This window comes from Herpailurus yagouaroundi, unplaced genomic scaffold (genome assembly GCF_014898765.1).
Source record: "Herpailurus yagouaroundi ecotype Mexico unplaced genomic scaffold, PumYag 67416, whole genome shotgun sequence".
Taxonomy (NCBI): Eukaryota; Metazoa; Chordata; class Mammalia; order Carnivora; family Felidae; genus Herpailurus; species Herpailurus yagouaroundi.
In genome coordinates, this window is record NW_024420231.1 from 706209 (window position 1) to 733018 (window position 26810).

The 26810-nt window shown below is 35.7% G+C and overlaps 1 long non-coding RNA gene across 1 annotated transcript in view; it reads right to left on the reverse strand.

The window, feature by feature from the left end:
• The window catches only part of LOC121024983 (uncharacterized), a 710013-nt gene that overhangs the window by 631569 nt on the left and 51634 nt on the right, over positions 1-26810 (reverse strand). Inside the window, exon 2 of the long non-coding RNA XR_005787900.1 lies at positions 17284-17384. This is a non-coding gene — a long non-coding RNA (uncharacterized LOC121024983). The remainder of the gene's footprint in view (positions 1-17283; positions 17385-26810) is intronic.

Below are 26810 nucleotides of genomic sequence, written 5' to 3' on the forward strand. Positions count from 1 at the left end.
AAGACCAGGTAGGAGGATTGCACAATCTTTAGGAAAGAAATGATGAAAGGCTGAACTGGGTCAATGGAAGGTAGGATGAAGAGGTGTTGGGGGAGGCAGATTTGGAAGATATTTTAGAAATAGAATTAGAACTTGGTGGTTACTAGCTATGGAAAATTATGAAAGATTTGGAGATGACACTATATATTCTGGCTCTAAAAGAATGAGACATTTTAACCATCTTAACCAAGATAAGGTATACAATAGGAAGGGAGGAATTTGAAGGAAGGAGATTAAAAGTTCAGTTTGGAATGAGTTCAAAGCAGGACAGCCAAATGAAGATGTCTAACAGGAAAATGCTTCATGTATCTCAGAAGACACAGAAAGACTGTATTGCTAGATCCAGAAGCCTCAAAGGGGCAGGGGGTCTTATCTGTGGCTGCACATTAGAATCACCTCAAAGTTAAAATATAATTTAAAAAGATACTGAAGCCCAGACCTCACTCCAACCTAAATAAATCAGTATCTCTAGGGGGTGAGACTTATACAAGGGTATTTTTAAAAATATTTTTAATTTAATTTTGAGAGACTGCAAGTGGGGGAGGGGCAGAGAGAGAGAGGGACAGAGGATCTAAAGTGGGCTCTGCACTGACAGCAGGGAGCCCAATGTGGGGCTTTAGCTCAGGAGATCAAGGCCTGAACAGAAGTCAGATGCTCAACCAACTGAGCCACCCAGGTGCCCCCAAGAGTATCTTTTTAAATTTTTTTTTCAACGTTTATTCATTTTTGGGACAGAGAGAGACAGAGCATGAACGGGGGAGGGGCAGAGAGAGGGAGACACAGAATCGGAAACGGGCTCCGGGCTCTGAGCCATCAGCCCAGAGCCCGACGCGGGGCTCGAACTCACGGACCGCGAGATCGCGACCTGGCTGAAGTCGGACGCCCAACGGACTGCGCCACCCAGGCGCCCCCCCAGGCGCCCCCCCAAGAGTATCTTTTTAAAAGCTCCCTAGATGATTCTATTATGTAACCAGTGTTGAGAAACACTAACAGTGGATAGTTAATACCAAGGGAATGAAAACTCAGGAAAAATAGAGGATTATTTTTAAAGGGAATATTGAGGAGAAAATACTGGTGAAAAACAACTTTGTAAGGACAGTAAGAAGAAAATGAGGTAAAAATGGAGACTAAAAAAGAGTGGCTACAAAGATCCAAGATAAAATGGTGTCACTTGAGCAAGAGGAGAAGAGTGTCAAAATGGAAGTCATGTCCAAAAGAATCAAATGCTTAGTAGTGTCACAAAGTACCAACCTAGATTGGTTTAAAAATGAACTAGTCATCACCTATTAAAGAACAGGACAGTTTTGAGTAAAGGGGAGAGGGAGAGATAGGTCAAGAAAACTGAATCTTCTTAATACTGTTCAGACTTAGCAATGGCTATATGCCCAAGAAAGAAGCAAAGTATTAAGGCAGAGTGGCTGCGGGGAGTGCCAAAGGTAAAATCTGCTTCCTGTAACCTTTTATTCAACCTCCAATAGGAATTGCTTGACTGCTTGAAGGGTAACTAGAGCTATGCCTCAGAGTCACCTGCTTTGGGAAAAATGGAAAGATCCAGAGGTGGTTCTGTGATCATCTAAGCAGACTAGCTCTCACAAACTACAACATCAGGTAGGGGAAACTTATTGCATATGTGCAAAGATCAGCCCAATCACCGGTACAGAAACTATAAAAGCTGTTATTCCTTCTCATGTCAGACTCCTAAGACAGCCACATGATGGTAAACTGCTACTTTAGATCTATAGAAGGAATGTATTACAGTGCCACCTGCTGGTAATGCTAAGACCAGAAAGAAGTTCCTTTCTTTTTTTCTTTTTCTTTTTCTTTTTTTTTTTTTTTTTTTTGCTTGTTGTTATTGTTGTTTCATCATTAATTCCCTGAGGCTGAAGATTGAAGAACACAAACTTAATTTTAATTTATAATTGAGGGTGACACCTTACTCAGTAATTTCTTTTATTCAAATACATTTTCATAATTGAAAAGAAAGCTGATTGAACCTTATTACAGCAAATGGAAAGCATGTGAACAGAAACACTAGAAGCCCAAGACTAGAATGTCCCCTCAACCTTGCCCTTTGTCTTCCAATTGAAGTAATTCAATATATTTCCTTTCTAGACTCTCAATATATTTCCTATAATTTTGAAAACTGGATATACACTCAAGACACCATCTGTCTAGCTCTTGTTTCTGTGCAAATATGTCTCCTCGACTAGTTGGATCTTATACTATGCTCCTGCCAATCTGGGCTGTTTAGTACTCAAAAATAGCCTGCCCTTTAAGCATCCATACATTTGCTCCTGCTGTTCTCTCTGCTAAGAATATCACCCCCATCACTATCCCCAACCCAGTCTTTATAGTCAATTTCAAATGACACCTCTCCCATGAAGCCTTCCCTAATCACCCTCATTCCCAGCTGGAAATAGCTTCTTTCATCTGTACCTCTTTTATGGTACTTACTTTTTATACCTTTTATAAGAGTTGTAAATAAAACATATCCATGGTGTAGTGAAAGAGCATAATATTTGCAAGCAGTTCATGGTCCAAAACCTGGATTTCCCATTTAATAGCTGGTGACCTCAGATAAACTTACCCTCCCTGAGTTTCAGGTTTCTCATCTCTAAAATGAAGATAACAGTGCCCAAAGGGGCAGAATGGCAGAGAATTTAAGAGAAGGACACTGGACCCAGATAAATCTGGGTTTAAATCCTGGTTCTTCCCTTTACTTGCTATATAAAAGTGGCCATTTAGCCACTCTAAGCCTCAGTTTTCCAAATATTTAAAACAAAACAAGAGTGGGACCTACTACCTCAGTGCCTTTGTATGAAGAAACAATGTATGTAAAGTGCCTGGCATATAGTAGCACTACGCATGTTAATTTATCCCTTCCCCTATGATTTAATGAATTCCTTGGGGGCAAATTGCATGCCTTATCCATTTCTTATCACCTAAAGGTAGCTGCACGTACTTTTTTACACAGTCGTTTTGCATGTTTGGTGAATTAATAAATACCATGTTTCTACAATATTCCTTAGCATAATTTAGTTCCAGGCAACCACTGTCTCATTTCTCCACAAAGCAATGATTCCAAATACACTTCATTCATCTGAAGAGTTTATGGGTGCCTCTTAAAACCATGTATTTCTTGTCTGTAACCTTTTAGGGAGAATACACTTACAATACAGCTCTCCTAAGTCACACCCACAGAGAAAAGCAAGGCTGGACTTTTCTGAGCCTGGGGGAAGGTCATCAAATTTCAAGGCATATCTTTTAAACTGAATAGTTCTGGTACAATCCTCACAAAGTGTCATGCTTCTCTATGATAGTTTTAGATAAATATATGGAAGCAAAAATAGGGCAAGAATCAGAATATTAGCAAAAGTTTAAATCTGCATATTCAGTATTCCTCTAATGGACTAGGGGTGTCATGCATATTTTAAGAAATCTCTGGGTAACAGATTTCCCCAGGGACCACACTACAATAGGAAGTAATGGTATACTTTTACAGAATACATATTTCATTTAGGGCAAATTACACCTGTAGAAGTCAACAGAGCCACAAGGGATGCACTTTAGCCTGACATGCCTATATGAGTGGGGTTATGATAGAAACTAACCTAGCAGAAATGATAGGCATTCAAAGCTTCTCTCCACTCTGGCAGATACACTATCCTTTCATTCCAAAACAACAGAATAGAAAAAAGCCCATTCACTGCAGTTCTTGGCTGTTCTTCTGGATGGGCTAAATCCTAACATCAAAATTAATAGAATTCTCAATTTACTCTTACTTCTTTCACATTTTCCCCCTTTATGGACAGTAACAAATCCAACATGATACCAAGCTTGGTAACTTGTGTATTTGGATCATACTACAGAGTTGTATAAGATCCCCATACGGAGCTGTTTTCAGACTTTCCAGCATTTAAATTATTAAGTATTTTAATTAGTTTAATTATCCACATGAAACTATATTTTCATTTAGAAGGACCAGTGTCAAAAAGGACTTCAATATTTCAATTATATCAGATGTTGCTGATGTTGTATAGCAATCCAAATAATGAATTTAGGTCTTAACTCACATTTTCCTTCACCATCCTTTGTTGCCCACCTTAATAGAATGGTCAGATATTTAACCAAATGTATTTCTTTGCTGCTGATTTTAATATCTCCCTCACTCCCCCTCCTCTCGTGCACACGGGCACACACACACACACACACACACACACTCACTTCTGAGGAACACACACATCATAGTCAACATGGGGATTTTAGTAAGCAATGAAATTTTTTTCATTTGGATTTAGATTGTCAAAAATTGTTTAATTGACAATTATAGTTAGTAAATGTATATTGAGAGAGGAATTCTGATATTCTGTTGGTGGAAATACAGATTTGGTACAGTGACATTGGTGGGCAATTTGTCAACATCTTTTAAGTTTTAAATAAAAACTGTATGTGATATTTTCACTTGTAGGAATCTATTCTACAAAAAAAAATTTTTTTCTAATACACTACGATATATGTAATAGGATGTCCTTTGCAGCATTGTTTTGGAATAGCAAAAACATACAGATAAAAACATAACCTGCATAAATAAACCACAGGTTTAAATTTATAATAAATCCACACAATTGAAAAACTACATTGTATTTAAAGTTTAAGTTACAAAGGTATTGCCAAGGATTAGAGGTTATGATATCATGTTAAGGGACAAATAAAGTTGAAGAATACAGTATGATTCTAAGTTTGAAAATTACATGATTTAACCTATATACGTCATACACACACACACACACACACACACACACACACACAACACACACACAAAGAAACTATCTAGGGGAATCTATATGAAATGCAATGGGTTATCTCTGAAAATGAAATCATAAGAGAATATTCTATTTTGATATTGTTTGAATGTTTATTAACCATAATATATTATTACAATAAGAAAAATATTAAAACAATATTACTACTTGATTTCCAGGATACAATACGTGAAACAAAAAGGAGCATAAAAAGCAAATAGTTAAGTTTTGCTACATTTTAAGTATGAAATAAGGGGAAACAAAATATACATATTGACTTGTGAAAAGAGAAATACCAGAAACTAAAGAAATTGATTATAAATAGTAGATATGTGAGACAAGGTGGAAGAAAAAGTTATGCAAATGAGATTTCTTTGATGAATTTCTCTTTATATAATTTTGAATTTTCAATTATATGTTTTATGCTTTTGGAAATAAAATTTAATCAAAAAGGATAAAAAAGCAAGTCAAGTAAGACACAAATGAACTTGTCCATTGAATTAATAGCATAACCACAGAGAAAATTAATTAACTCAAGTAAATTTTATTTTTTTTTAATTTTTTTTCAACGTTTATTTATTTTTGGGACAGAGAGAGACAGAGCATGAACGGGGGAAGGGCAGAGAGAGAGGGAGACACAGAATCGGAAACAGGCTCCAGGCTCTGAGCCATCAGCCCAGAGCCCGACGCGGGGCTCGAACTCACGGACCGCGAGATCGTGACCTGGCTGAAGTCAGATGCTTAACCGACTGCGCCACCTAGGCGCCCCTCAAGTAAATTTTAAACATAACACTCTGAATATACAGATTTAGTAGGATTAGTTCAAAGGACAAAAAGAATTGTAAACTATCTTGTGCTTTTTAGTAGGTTTGTTATTGATACTAGTTTTGGTACAGTAGTTCAGAAACTATTTTGCATGAATTATAGGAGAAAATAATTAACTAAGTATATAGATGTTGATGGGAATTAGATATCCACTGTGAGAAAAAAAGATAAAAATGTGGAATGGGTAAAGGTGAAGAACCCTGTCATGTTGGATTTGAATCAGAAGTATCCAAATTAAATCACAGTTTTTAAAAATCATTTATGAATAGAATTTTCCACTAGAAAGAATCAGGAAAAATGGCTATTTCTAGTGCTGGGACAGTGAAAGTATGAAAGGTAAGCCTGGAGCATCTTTATGACAGAAAGCAAGGAAGTGCTCAAAGAATGATGGGGTATCAAAAGATAACAAGAAAACTTTTACTTCAGGCTATGATGAAATAACTGGAACCAGACTAGTTCTCCCATAGAATGTAATGATAAAAGTGGACAAAATATATGAAGCAACTATTCTCAGGTGGTGCAAGACTGTGATCTCAGTGATCTCGGTGGCAGGGGGCGGGCTGTGGAGAATGAAACTCATGCAGTGAGCCCAACAGTCAACCCAGCTCTCCACTTGAGGACAATTCCCCAACTATGTCACAGTGAATGCAAATTCTAACAAGAGACCAGATGTCTTGTTGAGCTGAAGTTACAGATATCAGAGCAGCTAAAATGGCTGAAACCTTCAGTAAAAGGAGAGAGCTTCACAAAGGGGAGCCCATGAAATCTGTATGGAGGTTCTCTATGAGCCCCTGACTGAAGACTGGGCTAACATGAACAAAACATGTCTCCCAAAGGTTTATCATCAGAGAGTGACCATTATACAGTTAATAACAGAACAGTGATATTAGAGGACAAACAGTACTACTAGGAAACACTTTGTTAACACCTGGTCTTTCAGTTGAGACTCCAGAAAGTTCCTGATTTATAAGAAAGAACTATGTCATAAAATACAGTCTACTCTAGATTCTCCCTAATGAAGCCTAAAACCAAGCTTTGACAAAATCCACAAGGGAGAAAAAGATTAGAGGTTGAATCCCACCAAATCATAGGTGATTGAGACATACCTTGGGTTTTCCACAGATCTATTCTAAGAAAGGATAAAACTAAACACCAAAAGTTCAAGATTAGTAGTTGAACTGTTGCTATAACACAATACCCTTTAGAAGAACAGAAAATAATCTAGTATCATGACAATGTATTATCAACAAATTTCAGTACTCAATTAAAAAAAATAACTTGACATGGAAAAAAAAGTAACCTACATCAATGAAAAAAAAAAGAATTATAAAAAAAAAAAACACTCGAGATGGCCCAGACATTGGATTTAGCAGATAAAGACTTTAAGGTAGCTATAATAAATATGCCTAAAGAACTAACAAAATATTCTTCAAGACATAAAGAAACATATGGCCTCAATGAGTTATCAGATTATAAGCATCAACAGAGAAATGGAACCTATAAAAGGATGCAAAGGGAAATTTCTAAAACTGAAAAGTATAGAAATTGAAATAAAAATTTCACTGTATGGGCTTTAGCAGATAGCAGAATAAAAAATCAGTGATCTTGGGGTGCCTGGATGGCTCAGTGGAGTAAGTGTCCAACTTCAGTTCAGGTCATGATCTCACAGTTTGTGAGTTCAAGCCCCACTTTGGGCTCTGTGCTGACAGCTCAGAGCCTGAAGCCTGCTTCAGATTCTGTGTCTCCCTCCTCTCTGCCCTCCCCTGCTCACATTCATGCTCGCTCTCTCTCTCAATAAATAAATAAATATTTTAAAAGATCTTTAAAAAAGAATCAGTGATCTGGAAGACAGATCAGTAAAAATTTTCCAATCTGAAAAGTATAGAAAAAATAACTGAAGCAATATGAATAGAATCTCAGAACCTGAGAAATAATTATAAAGCAGTCAAGCATTCATGCAATAGGAGTTTCAGAAGGGAGGAGATTGAGAATGGGACAGAAAATATCTAAAAATAATAAACATTGCTCCAATTTGATGAGAAACTTTAATTCAAAAGTTCAAGAATTTTAGCTATACCTAAGCCTGATCGATACAAAGAAAACGACTAAACACATGATAGTCAAGGTTCTGAAAAGCAAAGAGAAAGAGAAAGTCTTTAAAGCAGCCAGAGGAAAAAAAGGCATTACATACAAGGCAACCATGATAAGACTGTCCACTTGGCTTCTCATGAGAAACTATACAGACTGGAAAACAATGGAATGACATCTGTAGATAAGGAAACTCTCAACATTGCATTCTATATCTGGGGCAAATAACCCTCAAACGTGAGGTGAAACAAATACATTTTTATATAAACAAAAGCTGAATTTATCTCTGGCATACTTGTGCTATGACAAAAGGTAAAAAAAAACAAAAAACAAAAAACGTCCAACAAACTGAGAAGGAATGACCAGAGGGAAAGAAAAGCACTAGAAATGGTAAATACATGAATAAATGTATAAGTTGTGTTTCTCATTTCTCATAACTACTTAGAAAATTAAAACTGATGATTTAGAGCAAATAATTGCAGTTTAAGAAAGTGTTTATATGTTGAAGTAAAATACATAACAATACCATGAAGGATGAAGGACTACAAATATATAATTATACTGTTGTAAGGCTATTACACTTGTGAAACTGGAAGTTAGAAATGTAAGTGTGAAATATGATGTGTGAAGTACAAAGGGGGAAGTATAAGGCATGAAGTGATAAGCAAGAAGAGGAAAGTAACAAATATGATGGTTCACATGTGAAGTATGTAGTGGTACAATATTAACTCTAAATAGACTTTGTAAAGTTAAGGATGCTCATTGTAAGCCCTAGAGCAGGGGATAGCAGATTTTTTCTGTAAAGGGCCATGTAGTAAGTATTTTAAGCATTGTTGGCCACACAGTCTTTGTAGTAACTGCTCAACTCTATTATAGCACCAAAGCAGCCATAAACAATATGCAAATAAAGGAGTGTGACTGTGTTTGACCCCCAATCTTAAGTACCCACTAAAAATATTTAAAAGGTATAGTTATAAAGCCAATAGAGGACATAAAAATGGAATACTAAAAATTATTAAGCTAACCCAAAATAAAACATAAATACAGTAACAGGTAAAAACAGTAACAAAAAACTACGGGCACCTAGGTGGCTCAGTTGGTTGAGTGACTGACTTCAGCTCAGGTCATGATCTCAACGTTTGTGAATTCAAGCCCCACATTGGTCTCACAGCTATCAATGCAGAGCCCGCTTCAGATCTTCTGTCCCTCTTTCTCTCTGCCCCTCCCGCAGTTGCACTCTCTCAAAAATAAATAAAACATTTCAAAATAATACTAGTAAAATAAAAATTAAAAAAAATTTAAAAAAACTAGAAGAGACAAATAGAAAATGGTTACTTAAACATATCAAAAATTATACCCATTGTAAATGGACTAATCACTTCATCTAAAAGATAAACATTGTTAGATTGGATAAAAAGACTCAATAATATGGAGTGTATAAAATATGCATTTCACATTTGAAGCTACAAATAGGATGAGAGTAAAAGGATAATAAAAATATATATAAAACACATAAAAACAGTAAGCATAAGTCAGCACAACTCTATTAAACACGAAGTGAAATTCAAGACAAATAGCATTACAGGAGATAAGGAGGGTAATTTTTCAGGAAGACAAAAGAATTCTAAATATGTATCCAACTAATAAGAGCATCAAAATTCATGAGGTAAAGTTGAGAAAGGTAAAGGGAGAATGAGACAAATCCACAATTATAGTTGTATATATTAATAACCCTCTCTCACTAATTGATAGTACAAGTATCCAATAAAATCAGTAAGGATATAAAAGACAGAAAAAACACTGTCAGCCATCTTGACCTGATTGAAATTCATAGAACACTGCATAGCATAATACACAAGTGCATATGGAATACTCATCCATAGAGGCCATATGCTGGAACATGGAATAAATCTCAGTAAATATCAAGAGACTGAAATATTATAGGATACATTCTCTGATATACATACATTGGAATTAAATTAGAAATAATACAAATAATATAGCTATAAGATCCTTACTATTTTGAAATTAACATAATTTTTTAATTTATTTTTTTAATTTACATCCAAGTTGGTTAGCATATAGTAACAATGATTTCAGGAGTAGATTCCTTAATGCCCCTTACCATTTAGCCCATCTTCCCTCCCACAACCCCTCCAGTAACCCTCTGTTTGTTCGTTCTCCATATTTAAGAGTCTCTTATATAACACAGTTTTAAATAATTTCAGTTCAAAGAATAAATTACAAGGGAAATCAGAAAATGTTTTGAACTACATAATAATGAAAATACAATTGATTAAAATTTTGGGTTCACAGCTAAGGCAATACTTAGAGGGACTTATTTATTTACTTACTTACTTACTTATTTAATATGAAATTTATTGTCAAATTGGTTTCCATACAACACCCAGTGCTCATCCCAACAGGTGCCCTCAATACCCATCATGCACCCTCCCCTCCCTCCCACCCCCATTAACCCTCAGTTTGTTCACAGTTTTTAAGAGTCTCTTATGTTTTGGCTCCCTCTTAGAGGGACATTTTTAACTTTAAATGCCTTTATTAGATAAGAAGGAAGGTTTAGGATCTGTGATTTGAGTTTCCACCTTAAGAAACTACAAAAAGAAGTAGAACTTAAACCCCAAATAAGAAAACAAAATAATGAATGGACAAGGAACAATTAAATAAACAAGCAACAAAGAATAATTAACCAAGTCAAAAACTGATTCCTTCACAAGATTAATGAATTTAATAAACCCTTAGCAAGCAAGACTAATCAAAAGAAAAGAAAAGAAAATCAGGAATGAAAGCAGGGATAATATTACAGATCTTATAGGGATTTGAAAGATATTAAATGAATATTATGAATGGCTCATGTCAATAAATTTTAAAACTTAGATGAATAAATCCTTTACAAAAACACAAATTACCAAAACTGACTTAAGAAGGAAGAGAAAATCTGAGTGGCTCCGTGCCTATTGAAGAAATCAAAGCATCAATAAACAAAAACTTTCCACAAATGGAACTTCAAGTCCAGAGAATATCAATAGTCAATACTCTCAAACTTTTGAGGAAGCAATAATGCCATTCAGAAAAGAGGAGGTAACAATGTTTCCTAAGATGAGGTAAACACAATTCTGACACCAAAACCTAATGAAAACATTACCAAAATATTACAGACAATATCACTAATGAACACAGATGCAAAAATCCTCAAAAACCAAAAAAATTTTAAATAAATACAGCAATATATAAAATGAATAATACATCATGACTAAGTAGGGCTTATCTATTATAGTAAGAGTGGCTGAATACTTGAAAATCAATTCATTTGATTCACATTAACATAATAAAGGAGAAAATCATCATCATCTCAATAGATGCAAAAAGAGCATGTGACAAAATTCAGTACCAATTCGCAATAAAAAAAATCTCAGCAAAGTAGGAATAGAAAGGAAATTCCTCAATCTCTTAAAGGGTTACCTGTAAAAACTCATAGCTAACATCGTACTTAATGGTAAAAAAGAGCAACAGGGAGCAAGAGAGGGAGGAGAGAAAACATGCAACAAAATGTTAACAACTGGTGAAGACAGGTAAAGAGTATATTGAGGGGCCATTGTACTATTCTTGTAACTTTTCTATAGGTTTTAAATGTTTCAAGATTATAAAGATAAAAACATAAAAAGAAACTAACTCCTATCTGTCTCAGAGTAAAATTCCCAAGTCAAGTTCTGTTTTCCCCCATGGGATTATTTTAGACTTCTCTTTCATCTGGCTACCCTTTGTAGTCATCCCTGTAGATGACTGCAAGAGTCATCATTCATCGTTATTCTACTGAAAAATAAAATCTACTACTAATCTATACTACTGTAACCAGAACTCAGGAACACTATCTTTTAGCGTGACTTATCTTACTTAGCAACTTCAACCATTCTCCATTTGCTGGCTTACACTTCTCCCTACATGCATGTGCCATACCCATTGCCATCTTCTATCCGTTTCTCTCATACTATGCTCTTTTCCTTTAATGTGCTCCTGCCTTATTCCAGCTCACTCTTGGTCCTAACTGTTGTCAGGGCCTGGCTCAAGCCTCTCATCTTCTACAGAGTGTCCAATATATCCTGTCTTTCTGTGACTCCCCTGGCTTTGGAGGCCTGCTGTGTAAGTTTAATACTGAATCAAATTCTCTTTTGTTACTCCAAGTTTCATATGTGAAGCATCCCCAGGAAAAGTATTTCCTCCCAGTTAATTAGATCTCTTATTTTTATTATACATTTAAATGACTTGTAGAAAAAAATCATTTATAAACATATCTATAAGTGCTAAACATCATTCAAAATTCTTTTCTAATTTTTGATTAGTGTAAATGAATATTTTAACATCATTGTGTACTGGCGGTTTTTTTGCTTACTATTATTTACATTCACATTTCTATATATGAATGTAGTCTAAATGGTGGTCATTTTAATAGCTGCATAGCACTCTCTCAGGTTAACATAATTTGCTTAACCATTCATTTATCCCAATGAGAGTAAATATTATTCAACAAGGGAGTTTTGCTTTATTTTCCCTACCCTCTTGCCCCACAAGATTAGTGTAATATTGCACATATAGTAAGAGTTTAATAAGTATTTCATGACTGACTATGCATTTGACCATATAAATTCAATGACTAAAAATCCTAAAATTATTTGCCCTTCAACTTCTTTAATAAGGGTGTTTCATTCAGGTCCATTCTGGCCATACATTGTTTCTGACTTATTACTCTCATCCCTGACCACTCCTTACTTGATAGAAACTTTGTTCCATACTCCCAACACTAATACCACTCCTATACCAGCTCCAATAACTAAGTCAAGCCTTCCAGTACCACTTTTCCTTTCTTCCAAGATCCAGTTTACTCCATGGAAGCCACCCTAATTAAAGAGATAAAAGTATCAAATCTCATGTTATCCATATCAGGTACAGAAGAGATCACAGGGAGGTATTTTTCTCCTTGATCTTAGCTCATTAGCATAAATTTAGAAGATGAGATTTCACTAACATCTTGTTATCTTTTAACTTCTAATCTGGTACTCTAGCAATCCAAGTTATAGGTACAATGTGAATATCCTCAGAGCAACATTACTTCTAATCACTATTTTAAAATAAAACATTTTGTCTCCTTTTTAAGAATTTGAAACATGATATTTCATTTTATTTTTAATTATATAACAATCAATTTCACAGGGAAAGTTATTTTACTTACACTTGGAAGTTGTTTGAAATACTCTTTCTAGCTTTGGGTAGAAATGCAAACTCACATAACCTCTATTTCTGCCTTAAGATCTTCCTCAATCATATGACTAGAAATTCTAAAACCAAAGAATTTTTAGTGAAAACAAACTACTACTCTCTCATCAACAATCATAAAACTCCATAATTCTATAAACCTACAAGCTAAAGCCTCATGTAAAACCATTCATGGCATTGGATGTTCAAGTTGATCCAAAATGTATCTATAAGTACTCACTATGTGCCAGCAGGCCTTCACATCCTCCTTACCCCTAGGGTCTACATTTTCGTAGTTGATTAAGATATTTTGATAACTCTGCAATTTTCCTTGAAACACCAGATCATTGAGAAGTTGCTTTGTTGTAGTCATTCTCCAAATGTACTGATTGAAAAATAACCCAATTTGGATTCAGAATTAAACATAACTTCTCATCAAATTGGTCACCCTATTCCTTATTCCTTTCTTCCCTGATATGAAGATCCAGGCTGGGGGAGCCTAATGCCAACAACTGCCTAACACAGCTCACATTTTCCTGTAGCAACAACAGCAAAAGTCAGAGAAAAGCAAAGGGGAGAGTTTAATGCCCCCTCCCAAATAAAAACCATGTATATTCTGAGGACATAATTTTTGAGGCAAAAAGAAATAGCTATATAGAAGCTCTTGGGTGTTCTCTTCCTGAGAGAGTTTTTCTCCCACCCATCCTATTAAAAATTAGTTTTGATACATGTGTCCTCCACTGGGCATGTCTGCCATTCAATAGACTTTGTCAAGATATTAGCCAATTCCCTGCCATAAAGAATGACACGTTTAAGTAAAGCAAACCTATTTTTAATTGAGTAGATTTTCTAAATGACCTTATTTAGTCTTAGATGTAGAGAATGCCATTGCTGAAGGACCTCATGGGCATTCTGTGAAGATGACAAGTTACACTTGATCAATCAGCTACAGTGCTTAAAATTAGATGCTAATGCAAAAAAAAAAAATTAGATGCTAATGCAACCTCAGAGCCATTTTTTTTCTGTTTACCTATGTAGAGTTGATATTTGGGCTTGCCCAGTGTGAATAGGTATTACCTAGAAACATAACCTGTGCTACAGCTTTTAAAAACTGTATATTACCAGAAACTAGGAGGTTCATTTCAATATGTGCCCAAGCTAAATTAAAAAAAAAAAGTTAAGTCTTTTATTTTTTTTCCTTGATTGACAAGTACAGAAAAAGAAGCTTCTATCCCTTGGTCTTGTGTCTTGTGCATTAAAGAACCTTTGGCATTAGTTGAAGAGATATTAGTGAAAGACATCCCTGTCTATAATGAATGGCACAAAAATCATTATAATTGGCTTCACATCTCACACTAAATAGTTATTAATATTAATGAGTGAAAGGCACAATCATTCATTTTTCACTTGGGAAAAGGGAAGTAGGGGGAAAAATGAAAGTTCTGAGTTCCATTGGTGATTCCAAGAAGAACAAATATGCAAGTTTAAATCTGGATCTCTTTAATTGGCAAAGGCCAAAGGACCTCACAGATTGCGTGAAACAAAATTTTGTACTACAGATTTGTCAAAGCAATCTTTAATGTTCTTTAAAAAATAAGGTCAAATAGGACCATCATAATGAGAGTGCAAATAATTCTATTTTTTTACATAAAATAATAATATTATCATGAGTGTAGGGGCTGGGAAGGATGTTATGAGGTACTTAAATAGAAAGAAAGAGTGAAAAGAACTGCTCCAAAGTACTCCCATTCTCATCACCTATGGGTAACTTAGGACGTCTTTTATTTATCCCATGCTTGATTTTTGTTTTTGTATTTTGAAATAAAAAAACAAAACACCATACACAGACATGCACAAACCAACAACATAAACCCATTAGTCTTTCCTGCCTACTCCATATGCACCACAAATAAAAGCAAGAAGGCTTTTATTTTATGAGAGAAAGACTAACTGCATTCCAACCATCTCCACTGCCCAGATCTGTAGGAAAAGTTTTGTTCCAAAATTATAATTTCTATTGTCCTATGAGGTAGCTGAGGGTAAACATATGGGGAAACAGAGACTGAAATTATTCAAATGCATTCACTCAAAGGGGAATAGCTTTTTGGGTAATGTTTCTTCAATAAAGTTCACTGCAAATGTGGCATCACTTGGCCACATTAAGAAGACACAACTAAGAACCTCTCAAAAGCCACAAATGGCCTCACACTTGCTAATAAAGAATAAAGGAGCAAAGCATAAAAAGGTTAATATTTAAAGGGCACCTGTGTGTCAATGAGAACTTCCTCTATGTATACACATTGTTAACAATCTTTGTCCTTATAAATATAATAAGCAAACCAAGGAAAGAAAACTGAATACATACACACAGAGCAACTTGTTTTTGTTTCTTAGTTTGGATTTTACATGAAATAAACTTCCATAATATAGATGTCTTTTTTTGTAATTATCTGTTTTTTTTTAATATAATTTATTAAATTGGTTTCCATACAACACCCAGGGTTCATCCAAACAAGTGCCCTCCTCCCTGCCCATCACACGCTTTCCACTCTCCCCCACCCCCCACCTACCCTTAGTTTGTTCTCAGTCCTTAAGAGTCTCTTCTGGTTTGCCTCCCTCCCTCTCTGTAACTTATTTTTTGCCCTTCCCCTCCCCCATGGTCTTCTGTTAAGATTCTCAAGATCCACATATGAGTAAAAACATATGGTATCAGTCTTTTTCTGCCTGGCTTATTTCACTTAGCATAATACCCTCCAGTCCCATCCACGTTGCTGCAAATGGCCAGATTTCATTCTTTCTCCAAAGGCAAGGGAATTGAAAGCAAAAATGAACTATTGGGACCTCATCAATATAGATGTCTTTTTAAACTCTCAATTCCTTTTCTTTGCTTTCAGACTCTGCTACATTAGGACACAGCAAAGTGAAGAACATGGAATCTGGTCCAAGAGGTTACTTTTGCTAGTAAGTAATATCTCCGAGTATTTTATTTTAGCAAAAATCAATCTGAACAAAGACTGAAAGTGAAAATGTGACTTCAAGATTAAGGCAAGGTAAGGCAGCCACATAAAATATACCAAGTTAGAGATATTATAGGTAAAATATTAAACACAGCTGAAAAAGATTCACAATATGCAAAAATGTGTTAAATACACAAGTCTTAAGGGGAGAAAAAGCTAATATATTGCCCTGCCCTTATCATTACAGAATCCTTTGGACTTCAGTAGTGGTGCTCTATTTTACAACCTGTGACACATTTATGTTAAACTTATTAATGTGATATCAATTGAAGACCAATACTGTTCTTTAGTTATTTCAATTAGCAAGTATTCCTGCCTCAGAAAACAAACATTAACCAAATTCCAAGCACTAGCCAGCATTTATTGCTTTGAAAAATAGGCATGCACTTTATTTTCTGGGTTTTATACTTAATGAGAAAGTAAAGAACATACATTTAATTCTAGGAAATAACTGAATTAGAAGCCAACAGAAAGCCCCTTCACAGTCTTTTGTTTCCATGTAATAATACATTCTTCAATGTCTTACTGGGATGATTGTAGACAGAAAATCAATTCTTAAAATCTCATGCATGGTTTGTAATTATAGCTAGACTATATAATAAAAACTGAAAGACATATATATTTAAGTGTTTTTAAACAATGTTTAAGCTCTGATTGGGACATCTACCGATGACAGCTGATCTTTCAGTACAAGCATGGCTGCCTGCCAGACCACCATGTTCTATGAATAGATATTTCTTCTCAAGAAATTACTCTTCAGGCAATTAGCTAATATTTCTTAACTTGGAGGCTTTAAACTTCTGCCTGTTAGAGATTCAGTAAAAATGTGAAAATGTAACAAAAAATAAAGCTACATGTCAAAAGAATTCATTTAAACAGTAGTGCTGCACACTCAATTAAGAGGCAAAGGATATTTATATATTTTTAAGTTTCCTGTATTTTCATTTACAAATGTTTGCTCCCAGGTGTACAGTCACTAGCAAATGTAACCAACCCCAAGTAGGCCCTTAACATTTCATTGTCCACTGAGAGTACATTGCCACTGAAGTTGAACAAAATTCCACTAGTTCCCCAACATTTTCTCAGTGGTAGGCTAAAATCTCATTCTTATCTTGGCTACCTTCCAACATAGCTGGAGTTCAAGCATTTCTGTTTCAAGATATTCATAGTTAAAGGCACAGATGCTTTCTGGATGTCACAAAAACTACACATTTTTGATCAAATATAATTTGCAAGCAACTTACCAGAATTTCTCTTTGATACCATCCTCAAATTTGTGCTGACTACAGAAGAGACCACAAGGGCCAAAAGAAATGGTGGCTTCATTGTTCACTTTCTTCAGTAGCTGAAAAGTCAAAAAATAATATGAAATTGAATCACAGATCTTGGCATCAACAAACTAGCAGCTAAAATTTCACATATCTCAAGGACACATTACAGAAACAATGACATTCTAGTGACCTTTGTTTTTATTTTTATTCAAATGGAATAAAACATGAATGCACACAGTTGAATCATGCCAAAGTTCCCTGCTTAAAACTTTTCAATGGCTTCCCATTGGATTTGGAGTAAAATCTGAACTCCTTCCATTAGGCCATTAAGGGCGTAAAGGTGGGGCCCTGGCTACCTCTTTGATCTTATATGACAACACTCTCCTCCTTGTTGGTTATGCTCCAGCCACTATGAATATTTTATCTGTCCCTGGAATGTGTCAAGGTCATTTGCTTCTTGTAGTCTTTACAGTTTGTCTTCCTCCTAGTATACTTCACCCCACTCTTCACACAGTTGGTTCCTTAACATTCTATTGTCTTCAGTCACACAAAAACACTTTTTCCAACTACCTAAAGTCTCACTCTGTCATTCTCTGACTCACCTCCCTGCTGTTTTATTCATAAGACTGATCAGCACTTATAATTATTTTGTTTATTTATATCACAAGGGTTTTTACTCAACTTTGACAATATTTTAAAATTAACAATACTGAACTTTAAACAATTGTAATGAAACTGTTCCAAAGAGAAAAATAAGTGTAAAAAGTTTCAAATAGGATCGAGATCCTCTAACAATCATAATATAAGCACCACAGAGGTATACTGGGTTTATCATAAACCCAAGACATAAATATGGCAAAGGGGACAATAAGAATGAAAGCACAGTGATCCCTAAAATAATGAGTGGAAGCAAATCTGAGTGGAAAAGCAAGAACATCCTCTGGATGTCATTTTAAAGATCCAGAATTCCATGTAAAGATTTGTTTCTTGAATAATTGGTTTGTACCTAAAGGTGCAGAACCTTACCCAGAATTTGAGAGTAACAGGATGATATCAAGCATCGAGTATTCCCAGAATTTACCTCAGAATTTATATCCACCTGATATCCTAAATTCAGAAAACTTGCAGAGTTTGGGGTCTGAGGCCACCTGTTCACTATCCAATGCAGCTAGTTCTTTATCATCCCATCTTCTCTCCATCAATAAACAAAGAAGACTGAGAAAGAGGAGAAGGTCACCTTTTGATAACAAAGACAGGTTTTCCTTTCCCAGATGACATGCTGGACTTCTCCCATACTACTGGAACAGTGACAAAGAACTTTGAGGAAGGATGGTGTGTTGGAAATTTCAGATGACAAGAGGCCAGTACTAATCTCTACCAATCCCTATCACATACTAAATTTCTGGTCCCAAGACGCTTGGAATGGATTTGGCACATTACCAAAGATTCAAATTGGACTGGGTAGATGATTCTTGTCAGAGGCTTTACAGCATGGGATAAGATGAGTACACTTGAGAGAAAAGTGATATCATGTCACTAGTTGAAGTTCTGAGGGAAGATTTAATCAAATTTTGAAAGAGACTTCATTGCCAAGAGGAAATGCTGGGGGATCATCTCATCATCAGGCCTGTCACAACAACTAACTATTTATACAGAACCTATAGATGGCTAGAAGGGCAATCATGGTCAACCAAGGAAAAGACACACGCAATCAAAAGCATATTTTTTCCTTCTCCCTCTTCCCTAGTCATTTGTCTCCCTATGCAACACCAATGGAGAAGGCACATGGCTGATGTGTGAAAATCTACCACACACCCTCCAAATTCCTAGCCACTGGAATGTCTCATCTGTTTAAAGAAAAAGGAAGAGACACTATTTGAATCAGATAGGAGCTTAAAACAGTCTTTAAAATCAGAATGAAACTCTGAAAACAGCTGAAAAGTTATATAATCAGACTGACATGATTATCATTGTCACCATCTCCCCATGGAAAAAACAAAGTACAGTACAGTACAACAAATAGAAATCATTGGGAAAAACAATACTATTTCAGAGTTATACTTCACTGAGTTAAAACTCTTAATGAATCAGTTGCATTTATTAGCTTGGTTGTTTCTGCCCACACCTTGACCACTAGAATATTATATTCACGAAGATAGTCACCTAGTCATTATCCATTTTCAATGGATAAAAGAAGATCATGTAGATATCATATCAAGGGTCTCATTAATACAAATAAATGGCAGCTTTCATGTTTTTTTTTTCAAGTTACCCATTTGTTTGAAATAGAATATCTATTAACAAATATATGATTATTCAAATCCAAGATATGTGGTTTCCCCTGCTATAGTTGACACTGTTGTTACCCTACCCATATCCTCTTGGCCTACCCCAAAAGTCATTTGCAGAAGACTTCCTATGTTTCTCTACCAGGGGGTGCTTTTCTATCTACAAAGTAAGTTGAACAGCAGGGGAGGCAGTCTGGAAGTTCCAAGTTGCTAACACCCCATGAGTTACTTTCAGTAATGGGAGTTAGTGAATAAACACTGCAACTCCCTCACGTGTTGGTATATTCCAGTAAAACTGAGTGGCAAACTGCTCATTAACACACTCTTTACTTACTTTTTCTCCCTTCCAGTCTGAATTTCTCATTCCCTTGCAGTACTTTCTGGAATCACTTCCCAAATAAATTACCTATATCTAAATCCTTGTCTCTGGGTCTGCTTTTGGGAGACCCCAAACCAATACTGAAAAGACCATCATGAATTCCACAAAATCCTTTGTTTTACATAAAATTTATTTGCACAGTTTCTAGCTAAGTTTACATAGGCTCTGGACATTCAAAAGGTGGCTTATTATTCAAATTTTCCTAAACCACAGGCACATTCTAGCCCTTCTGTCCTGTCTCCCGGTTTAGAATATATGTTATTCCCAGTGACTTCAATAAGAACATTGGTTCATCTCTGATTTAAGTATTTCTGCTGTATTCACTCAGTTATCAACCCAACCTTGCCAGTGAGATATTAGAAGTCTGTCATGTTCTCCTTTACCTACAATTCATCCTGTCCATGATTGTACATTTCCTATTTCTGACTCTCAGTCATACAAACATCAGGGTAAACAACAGATTCACTTCCCATCCAACAATTTTGTTTTTCACTAAAGTACATGATCTATTCAATACTTTGTTATAAAATAGGCTTTGTTTTAGATGATTTTGCCCAACTGTAGGCCAATGTAAGTGTTTTGGGAAAGTTTAAGGTAGGCTATGCTAAGCTATGATGTTTGATAGGTTAGGTGTATTAAATGCACTTTCAACTTATGATATTTTCAACTTCTAATAGGTTGATATGTAATCCCACTGTAAGTCAAGGAAAATCTGTATTTTATTAAAATAGTAATTATAATGTATTGAGTGAGCATTTTTGTGTGCCAAGCATTTCACTAAATTGCTATATGATATTTTATTCTATTAATGACCTTAGGGGTGTTATTATCCCATTTTACTATTCACAAAAGTGATACTTGTGACTTACACAAGGTCACATCAATAGTAAATTAAGGGAAAAAATGAATTTAGGTCCATATGACTACAAATTCCAAGCTCTTAACCACTACTAAGCTATTTTTGCCCTAGGAGTTAGATGTTATGGAAGTCATAAACTAAGTCTAAGATTATAAAACATCGTTCCTTGCCTTCAGGAAGCTATAATCTAACTGTGGAGGTCCATGCATACATGAGAGTTTAGTCAAGTGCAAGAGAGTGAAGAATGACCTGTATATGTTAAAAGCTAAGGGTGGGCGCCTGGGTGGCGCAGTCGGTTAAGCGTCTGACTTCAGCCAGGTCACAATCTCGCGGTCCATGAGTTCGAGCCCCGTGTCAGGCTCTGGGCTGATGGCTCAGAGCCTGGAGCCTGTTTCCGGTTCTGTGTCTCCCTCTCTCTCTGCCCCTCCCCCGTTCATGCTCTGTCTCTCTCTGTCCCAAAAATAAAATAAAAAAACGTTGAAAAAAAAATTTAAAAAAATTTTTAAAAAAAGCTAAGGGAATATAGAGTAAGACAAGTATTTTGTAGCATGTTCAATAGGTGATGCAGATTTCCCATTGAAAGGGAAAATCTGCCAAACTGCCAATTCAGTCAAAAAGAAAGGCCAGTGTAATCAATCTCCTAGCTGTGTTCATCTGCAACAGAAATCGGCCGTAAATATCATCACTGATCAAGGAATGTCTCAGAACTGTGACCACTAGGCTCCCAGCATACAGTCCCACACATCTGTTTAAATACTAAAAGTGTCAGAAACATCTCAGGTTATCCCATGGAAATCTTACACTGAAATTTAGGTTTATTACATTGTAACTTTTCTTTTCCTCTTGGTGATTTTACAACCAACTTACTGTTGTGTGGAGAAAATGTATAGGAGAAAGTATAATACTTTATATGATGGCAGCTATGCTGCTATTCAATTATTTCAAAATTACATTTTTTTCACAGAATTCTTCCCCCTACCATGCATATAAATATACAAGGGTTCTTACACCTGAAGTTCATATTCCCGAGGGCTTTGTGTTTACTGATTTCCTAAGGGTAGGATATAAAAATCCCAAAAGACCACACAAGGATTCTAAAGACTGAAGATGCTGGCACAATGGCTAATGAAGGCATTAATTTTCCTTTCCTTGAATTACCAATCCTGATATGAGTAGGGCCATATTTTCAAGACAGTTTTTAAAAATGTAATTGAACTAAATCATTTGACAGATAATTGTAATGATAATGTTATGCTCAAGTGGTTTTCAAGTTTGTAAATTACCTTCTCCACTTACTCTTTTCCTCCTTAAAGTACCAGTATACCAGGTTCCTGTTTCATGTTAATTCTTAAAAGTATCTGTATGGCATACTTTTTTTTTTTTAATTTTTTTTTCCAACGTTTATTTATTTTTGGGACAGAGAGAGACAGAGCATGAACAGGGGAGGGGCAGAGAGAGAGGGAGACACAGAATCGGAAACAGGCTCCAGGCTCTGAGCCATCAGCCCAGAGCCTGACGCGGGGCTCGAACTCACGGACCGTGAGATTGTGACCTGGCTGAAGTCGGACGCTTAACCGACTGTACCACCCAGGCGCCCCTGTATGGCATACTTCTAATTCTAGAAGGCAAAACAAGTTTAATTTATGAATATATTTTGACACAACTAAAAGACACTACTAGATATACCAGCTAGGTTGTAGAGAACACACATTCATTTCAATTTCTAATACAATAGTACCCCCTTATCCTCTGGGGATATGTTCTAAGACCTGAGTGGATGCCTAAAACCACAGATAGTGCCAAACCCTATATAGAATATGTTTTTTTTTTTCCTATAGGACATACCCTATGATAAAGTTTAACCTATAAATTAGGCACAATAGGATATTCCCATAATTAACAATAAATAGAACAATTGTAACAATATATTGTAATAAAAGTTATGCGATGTGATCACTTACTGTATTGTACCTTATTCTTTCAATGTATGATGTGAGATGATAAAATGCCTATGGGGTGAGATGAAGTGAGGTGATTTATATAGGGATTATGACATAATTTTAAGCTATTACTGATACTCTGATGATAAGTCAGAAAGAGGATCATCTGCTTCCAGACCATAGTTGACTAAGGATAACTGAAACTATAGAAAGTAAGACTGTGAATAAGAGGGGAACACTGTAACTTCTAATTCTACAGTCACCTACAATGAAGCATAATATTCATACAGAGATGGTCTTAAGGTCCTACTATATCTTCAATCAGAAAACAAATGTGCAATAATATAAATGATATTCTACTTAATAAGAATGGAAAGTTGGTTCTCAATTTGACTCAAACTTGGAAAATACCTCAATGATTATATAATCTAACCATCAACCAATCAAGAAATCCTTTTTACACTATCTCTATAGCTACCCTATCCTCAAGTACTTCCTACCATATGAAAACAAGTATGAAGTGGCAGCTAATTATTATTAGCTCTAATAGTTAGAAATGGAGATAGAGGGACGCCTGGGTGGCTCAGTCGGTTAAGCGTCCGAGTTCAGCTCGGGTCACGATCTTGCGGTCCGTGAGTTTGAGCCCCGCGTCAGACTCTGGGCTGATGGCTCAGAGCCTGGAACCTGCTTCAGATTCTGTGTCTCCCTCTCTCTCTGCCCCTCCCCCATTCATGCTCTGTCTCTCTCTGTCCCAAAAATAAATAAATGTTAAAAAATAAAAGAAATGGAGATAGAGACATGAGACCAAAACCAAGAGAACCAGAAATACAGAAGAAAACAGAGATAGCTAAAGATAGAGAGACAGATGGATAGGAAGCAGATGGAAAGAGAAAAAATACACACAGAGGAGAAATGGGGAGATAAAGCATACGGAAGCAGAGAGAGAAAAAGACAGAAATGGAGACACAAGAAGTTGACATATTGAGAAAGAGGAGGAAACAAGAGAAAAGAAGAGGAATGATGGAGGAACTTCTGAGAGATAGCAGAAGAGAAAAAGAGGGCAAAAAGAGAAGCAAACATAAGAGAGAAAAATTGGTTGTAAGCAACTATAGAGATCCAGGAGCATAGCAAGAACTATCCCCCAAACTAGTCTATTTCTTGTGGTGATTATATAGCCTGCAGTTTTTGGTTTAGTATGTAATTCCCCAAATTTGAGTCTTCATTTCATAGCCTTCCTTGCAACTGCATATGGACAGGAAATTGCATTCTGACCACTAAGATGTAACAAGAAATGTCATGTACAAGAGGGAATAGTCTTTTTCAGGATTGCCCCAGTCAGCAAACCTAGAAGTAGTAGGTATAAGGTTTTATAAGCTGTTTAAACAAAAAGTCTTCACTCATTACTCATTTTTATGTGGTTTCTAAATCCCTCATTATCCAACTCTTTCTTCCTTCAATAAAAATGTCAAAATTTTTCTCAAAATATAATTTACACTTTCATACACTATATATGAGATTTTAAATTGGTACAGCATTTTGGAAGGCAAATTGCCAGGACATGACAAAATTTAAAGTGCTCAGGAATTCCTTTTCTAGTAACTTATACTACAGAAATTCAAATACATATGCACAGAAATATACGCATGTTCAAGGACAGTCAGTGCAGTATGTGTTATAATGGTCAAACTCTGGGAATAAAACAAATACCCCTCCAAAGAGAAGTGGTTGACACACTCAGATATCACCTCACGCCAGTCAGAGTGGCCAAAATGAACAAATCAGGAGACTATAGATGCTGGCAAGGATGTGCAGAAACGGGAACCCTCTTGCACTGCTGGTGGGAATGCAAACTGGTGCAGCCGCTCTGGAAAACAGTGTGGAGGTTCCTCAGAAAATTAAAAATAGATCTACCCTATGACCCAACAATAGCACTGCTAGGAATTTACCCAAGGGATACAGGAATGCTGATGCATAAGGCACTTGTACCCCAATGTTCATAGCAACACTCTCAACAATAGCCAAATTATGGAAAGAGCCTAAATGTCCATCAACTGATGAATGGATAAAGAAATTGTGGTTTATATACACAATGGAGTACTACATGGCAATGAGAAAGAATAAAATATGGCCCTTTGTAGCAACGTGGATGGAACTGGAGAGTGTGATGCTAAGTGAAATAAGCCATACAGAGAAAGACAGATACCATATGGTTTCACTCTTATGTGGATCCTGAGAAACTTAACAGAAGTCCATGGGGGAGGGGAAGGGGAAAAAAGAGGTTAGAGAGGGAGGGAGCCAAAGCATAAGAGACTCTTAAAAACTGAGAACAAGCTGAGGATTGATGGGGGGTGGGAGGGTGGGGAGGGTGGGTGATGGGTATTGAGGAGGGCACCTTTTGGGATGAGCACTGGTGTTGTATGGAAACCAATTTGACAATAAATTTCATATTAAAAAAAAAGAAAACAAAGAGGAGTAGTTGAATAAAGTATGGTATATGCATACTATGGAATACTTTATAGCTATTAAAGAGACTGAAGAATTGTGCATAGATGAGTATAACTATAAAATGTATGGAAAATAAACATGACCCCATATATATAATGGAAAAGTCTATGTATGTATATATATGCATGTGTGTATGGAAATTTATAGAAAAAGTTAATGTAGGGAGGGGAGTAGGAAAATGTCTAATGTTGAAGGGCAAATTTCATTCTTTATTTAGTCATGATAGTCATTACTTCTTTTCTCCAAAATTTATATCTCTTTGCCTTCATGTATAGGACAGTATTGCATGTCCTGGCCCCATTGTGATTGATGGAGCATATGACTGATTCTGGCCAATTACTTGTAAACAAAAGTTATTGCTCACACTTGTGTTTCACTTTCAGGTCAGAACATTTATTTGTCAGTGTGCTTTCTACAACTATCTTTTCCTCTGCCATAGTGAAATGGTAATGCTCAAAATAGTGGTTGCTCCATCAGTCTGGGTGATAAAATGAGAAATTTTGGAGCAGAGCTCCCAGCTGACATGTTACATAAGTCAGAAATAAAACTTTGCTGTTATACGCCACCAAGATTTGGGGATAGTTACAATAGCATAATCTAAATATTTCTGACTGATACAATTGAAATACTTAAAATTTACATTGAGGTAAATATACATTATGGGTACATTATAAAAATATGATGCCTAGAACAGCACACAATATTCTGTACATGGACAACACAAAATATAATGAGACATAATATTGTGTGCCATGATCTAGATTCAATATACTCATTAGAATGCAACCAGTTAAAGGGCAGAAACTATAGTTTATTCTTTTTTGCATCCTGAGCACCAGTGACTATAACACAGTAGGCATACAACCCATTCTTCTTGAATTTAGTACTAAGTTATTTTTACCTTAATTGTAGTTTTATATTAATCCCTATTAAATGTCAATATATTAGTTTTAGTCTACTCAAAATCAGTTCAAATCATATTCATTTTTATTTACTCTCTCATCTTTGTGTCACTTGAACATTTCATAAGCTTGTTCTTTTTGCCCTCAATTAAGTCAATAATAGCAAATTCCGAATAAAGACACAGAACAGAGACCTATAGACCACCACTATAGACCACTCTACATGTTGGCATTGATCATTAATCTTACTGACCATCTGGGCATGAATTCACTTAACTATACTAGAATCCATTTAACTGGCCCATATTTGGATATTTATCATGGGAGATTACTCATTTGATAAACCAAGCTTTCATATATTAGTGTAATAACTCTACTAAAATATAACAGATTTATTTAGCCTGACTTGATTCTAAGATCCATTAATTTATGCATTTGATGAATTTATTGTGTGCCAACAACAGGGATACAATGGGAACATAATAAGTATGGTATCTTCTATGTAATCACAGTCTAGTAGAAGAGAAAAACAAGCAGGTAATAAAGAATTGTTTTAAATGTAATGAGAAGAGAGATACAGAGCGTTTTGAGGGCAGTAAGTGGAGAAATTAAATGCACATTTAGGAA